Here is a 6,461-nt window from a genome sequence, read left to right on the forward strand (position 1 = left end):
AGCGGTGCAGATATTTCCATGTTTGTACAGATGGCGGTGTTGATACTTCCATCTATACACAGATGACCGTGTAGATATTTCCATGTTTATAAAGATGGCGGCGCAGATATTTCTATGGATATGTAGTTGGTGGTGTAGATATTTCCATGTATATACAGATAGCAGTGTAATTATTTCCATGTTTATATAGAGAGCAGTGTAGATATTTCTATGTATGTATACATGGCTGTGTAGATATTTCCATGTTTATACAGATGGCGGTGTAGATATTTCCATGTTTATACAGATAACTTTGTAGGTATTTCCATGTTTATACACATGGCGGTGTAGATATTTCGATGTTTATAGAGATAGCAGTGGAGATATTTCCATGTTTATAGAGATAGCGGTGTAGATATTTCCACGTTTATACTGATTGCGGTGTAGTTATTTCCATGTTTATAGAGATAGCAGTGTGGATATTTCCATGTTTATACAGATAGGGGTGTAGATATTTCCATGTTTATAGGGATGGCGTTGTAGATATTTCCATGTTTATGCAGATCACGGTGTAGATATTTCCTTGTTTATGCAAATAGCGGTGTAGTTATTTCCATGTTTATGCAGATCACGGTGTAGATATTTCCTTGTTTATGCAAATAGCGGTGTAGGTATTTCCATGTTTATACAGATAGCGGTGTAGATATTTCCTTGTTTATACAAATAGCAGTGTAGATATTTCCATGTTTATGCAGATCACGGTGTAGGTATTTCCTTGTTTATACAAATAGCGGTGTAGTTATTTCCATGTTTATACAGATAGCGGTGTTGATATTTGCTTGTATATACAGATGGCTGTGTAGATATTTCCATGTTTATACAGATGGCTGTGTAGATATTTCCATGTTTATACAGATGACTTGTAGGTATTTCCATGTTTATACAGATGGCGGTGTAGATATTTCCATGTTTATAGAGATAGCTTTGTAGATATTTCCATGTTTCTACAGATAGCGGTGTAGTTATTTCCATGTTTATACAGATCGCGGTGTAGATAATTCCATGTTTATGCAGATCGTGGTGCAGATATTTCCATGTTTCTACAGATAGCGGTGTAGATATTTCCATGTTTATGCAGATCGCGGTGTAGATATTTCCATGCTTATGCAGATCGCGGTGTAGATATTTTCATCTTTATACAGATAGCGGTGTAGATATTTCCATGTTTTTACAGATATTGGTGAAGGTATTTCCATGTTTACACAGATTGCAGTGTAGATATTTCCATCTTTCTACAGGTGGCATCGTAGATATTTCCGTGTTTATACAGATGGCGGTGTAGATATTTCCATGTTTATATAGATGGTGGTGTAGATATTACCATGTTTATACAGATAGCGGTGTAGAAATTTCCAGGTTTATACAGATATCGGTGTAGATATTTCCATGTTTATACATATGGCGGTGTAGATATTTCCATGTTTATAGAGATGGCAGTGTAGATATTTCCATGTTTATACAGATATCGGTGTAAATATTTCCATGTTTATACAGATCACGGTGTAGATATTTCCATGTTTATAGAGATAGCGGTGTATATATTTCCAGGTTCATACAGATAGCGGTGTAGATATTTCCATGTTTATACAGACCACGGTATAGATATTTCCATGTTTATACAGATAGCGGTGCAGATATTTCCATCTTTGTACAGATGGCGGTGTTGATATTTCCATCTATACACAGATGACTGTGTAGAAATTTCCATGTTTATACGGATGGCGGCGCAGATATTTCTATGGATATGTAGATGGCGGTGTAGATATTTCCATGTATATACAGATAGCGGTGTAGTTATTTCCATGTTTATATAGGGAGCAGTGTAGATATTTCCATGTTTGTACACATGGCTGTGTAGATATTTCCATGTTTATACAGATGGCCGTGAAGATATTTCCATGTTTATACAGATAACTTTGTAAGTATTTCCATGTTTTTACAGATGGCGGTGTAGATATTTCGATGTTTATAGATATAGCAGTGGAGATATTTCCATGTTTATAGAGATAGCGGTGTAGATATTTCCACGTTTATACTGATCGCGGTGTAGTTATTTCCATGTTTATAGAGATAGCGGTGTGGATATTTCCATGTTTATACAGATAGGGGTGTAGATATTTCCAGGTTTATAGAGATGGCGTGAAAGATATTTCCATGTTTATACAGATCTCGGTGTAGATATTTCCTTGTTTATGCAAATAGCGGTGTAGTTATTTCCATGTTTATACTGATAGCGGTGTAGATATTTCCTTGTTTAAACAAATAGCAGTGTAGATATTTCCATGTTTCTACAGATCACTGTGTAGGTATTTCCTCGTTTATACAAATAGCGGTGTAGTTATTTCCATGTTTATACAGATAGCGGTGTAGATATTTCCATGCGTATACAGATGGCTGTGTAGATATTTCCATGTTTATACAGATGGCTGTGTAGATATTTCCATGTTTATACAGATGACTTGTAGGTATTTCCATGTTTATACAGTTGGCGGTGTAGATTTTTCCATGTTTACAGAGATAGCTGTGTAGATATTTCCGTGTTTCTACAGATAGCGGTGTAGATAATTCCATGTTTATGCAGATCGTGGTGTAGATATTTCCATGCTTATGCAGATCGCGGTGTAGATATTTCCATCTTTATACAGATAGTGGTGTAGATATTTCCATGTTTATGCAGATCGCGCTGTAGATATTTCCATCTTTCTACAGATGGCATTGTAGATATTTCCATGTTTATACAGATGGCGGTGTAGATATTTCCATGTTTATATAGATGGTGGTGTAGATATTACCGTGTTTATACAGATAGCGGTGTAAATATTTCCAGGTTTATGCAGACAGCGGTGTAGATATTTCCATGTTTATACAGATGGCGGTGTAGATATCTCCATGTTTATAGAGATGGCGGTGTAGATATTTCCATGTTTATACACATATCGAGGTAAATATTTCCATGTTTATACAGATCGCGGTGTAGATATTTCCATGTTTATAGAGATAGCGGTGTATATATTTCCATGTTTATACAGATAGCGGTGTAGATATTTCCATGTTTATACAGACCACGGTGTAGATATTTCCATGTTTATACAGATAGCGGTGCAGATATTTCCATGTTTGTACAGATGGCGGTGTTGATACTTCCATCTATACACAGATGACCGTGTAGATATTTCCATGTTTATAAAGATGGCAGCGCAGATATTTCTATGGATATGTAGTTGGTGGTGTAGATATTTCCATGTATATACAGATAGCGGTGTAATTATTTCCATGTTTATATAGAGAGCAGTGTACATATTTCTATGTATGTACACATGGCTGTGTAGATATTTCCATGTTTATACAGATGGCGGTGTAGATATTTCCATGTTTATACAGATAACTTTGTAAGTATTTCCATGTTTATACAGATGGCGGTGTAGATATTTCGATGTTTATAGAGATAGCAGTGGAGATATTTCCATGTTTATAGAGATAGCGGTGTAGATATTTCCACGTTTATACTGATTGCGGTGTAGTTATTTCCATGTTTATAGAGATAGCAGTGTGGATATTTCCATGTTTATACAGATAGGGGTGTAGATATTTCCATGTTTATAGGGATGGCGTTGTAGATATTTCCATGTTTATGCAGATCACGGTGTAGATATTTCCTTGTTTATGCAAATAGCTGTGTAGTTATTTCCATGTTTATGCAGATCACGGTGTAGATATTTCCTTGTTTATGCAAATAGCGGTGTAGGTATTTCCATGTTTATACAGATAGCGGTGTAGATATTTCCTTGTTTATACAAATAGCAGTGTAGATATTTCCATGTTTATATAGATGGTGGTGTAGATATTACCGTGTTTATACAGATAGCGGTGTAAATATTTCCAGGTTTATGCGGACAGCGGTGTAGATATTTCCATGTTTATACAGATGGCGGTGTAGATATCTCCATGTTTATAGAGATGGCGGTGTAGATATTTCCATGTTTATACACATATCGAGGTAAATATTTCCATGTTTATACAGATCGCGGTGTAGATATTTCCATGTTTATAGAGATAGCGGTGTAGATATTTCCATGTTTCTACAGATAGCGGTGTAGATATTTCCATGTTTATACAGACCACGGTGTAGATATTTCCATGTTTATACAGATAGCGGTGCAGATATTTCCATGTTTGTACAGATGGCGGTGTTGATACTTCCATCTATACACAGATGACCGTGTAGATATTTCCATGTTTATAAAGATGGCGGCGCAGATATTTCTATGGATATGTAGTTGGTGGTGTAGATATTTCCATGTATATACAGATAGCGGTGTAATTATTTCCATGTTTATATAGAGAGCAGTGTAGATATTTCTATGTATGTACACATGGCTGTGTAGATATTTCCATGTTTATACAGATGGCGGTGTAGATATTTCCATGTTTATACAGATAACTTTGTAGGTATTTCCATGTTTATACAGATGGCGGTGTAGATATTTCGATGTTTATAGAGATAGCAGTGGAGATATTTCCATGTTTATAGAGATAGCGGTGTAGATATTTCCACGTTTATACTGATTGCGGTGTAGTTATTTCCATGTTTATAGAGATAGCAGTGTGGATATTTCCATGTTTATACAGATAGGGGTGTAGATATTTCCATGTTTATAGGGATGGCGTTGTAGATATTTCCATGTTTACGCAGATCACGGTGTAGATATTTCCTTGTTTATGCAAATAGCGGTGTAGTTATTTCCATGTTTATGCAGATCACGGTGTAGATATTTCCTTGTTTATGCAAATAGCGGTGTAGGTATTTCCATGTTTATACAGATAGCGGTGTAGATATTTCCTTGTTTATACAAATAGCAGTGTAGATATTTCCATGTTTATGCAGATCACGGTGTAGGTATTTCCTTGTTTATACAAATAGCGGTGTAGTTATTTCCATGTTTATACAGATAGCGGTGTTGATATTTGCTTGTATATACAGATGGCTGTGTAGATATTTCCATGTTTATACAGATGGCTGTGTAGATATTTCCATGTTTATACAGATGACTTGTAGTTATTTCCATGTTTATACAGATGGCGGTGTAGATATTTCCATGTTTATAGAGATAGCTTTGTAGATATTTCCATGTTTCTACAGATAGCGGTGTAGTTATTTCCATGTTTATACAGATCGCGGTGTAGATAATTCCATGTTTATGCAGATCGTGGTGCAGATATTTCCATGTTTCTACAGATAGCGGTGTAGATATTTCCATGTTTATGCAGATCGCGGTGTAGATATTTCCATGCTTATGCAGATCGCGGTGTAGATATTTTCATCTTTATACAGATAGCGGTGTAGATATGTCCATGTTTTTACAGATATTGGTGAAGGTATTTCCATGTTTACACAGATTGCAGTGTAGATATTTCCATCTTTCTACAGGTGGCATCGTAGATATTTCCGTGTTTATACAGATGGCGGTGTAGATATTTCCATGTTTATATAGATGGTGGTGTAGATATTACCATGTTTATACAGATAGCGGTGTAGAAATTTCCAGGTTTATACAGATATCGGTGTAGATATTTCCATGTTTATACATATGGCGGTGTAGATATTTCCATGTTTATAGAGATGGCAGTGTAGATATTTCCATGTTTATACAGATATCGGTGTAAATATTTCCATGTTTATACAGATCACGGTGTAGATATTTCCATGTTTATAGAGATAGCGGTGTATATATTTCCAGGTTCATACAGATAGCGGTGTAGATATTTCCATGTTTATACAGACCACGGTGTAGATATTTCCATGTTTATACAGATAGCGGTGCAGATATTTCCATCTTTGTACAGATGGCGGTGTTGATATTTCCATCTATACACAGATGACTGTGTAGAAATTTCCATGTTTATACAGATGGCGGCGCAGATATTTCTCTGGATATGTAGATGGCGGTGTAGATATTTCCATGTATATACAGATAGCGGTGTAGTTATTTCCATGTTTATATAGGGAGCAGTGTAGATATTTCCATGTATGTACACATGGCTGTGTAGATATTTCCATGTTTATACAGATGGCCGTGAAGATATTTCCATGTTTATACAGATAACTTTGTAAGTATTTCCATGTTTTTACAGATGGCGGTGTAGATATTTCGATGTTTATAGATATAGCAGTGGAGATATTTCCATGTTTATAGAGATAGCGGTGTAGATATTTCCACGTTTATACTGATCGCGGTGTAGTTATTTCCATGTTTATAGAGATAGCGGTGTGGATATTTCCATGTTTATACAGATAGGGGTGTAGATATTTCCAGGTTTATAGAGATGGCGTGAAAGATATTTCCATGTTTATACAGATCACGGTGTAGATATTTCCTTGTTTATGCAAATAGCGGTGTAGTTATTTCCATGTTTATACTGAT

This window comes from Pan troglodytes, chromosome 21, assembly GCF_028858775.2.
Source record: "Pan troglodytes isolate AG18354 chromosome 21, NHGRI_mPanTro3-v2.0_pri, whole genome shotgun sequence".
Classification (NCBI taxonomy): domain Eukaryota; kingdom Metazoa; phylum Chordata; class Mammalia; order Primates; family Hominidae; genus Pan; species Pan troglodytes.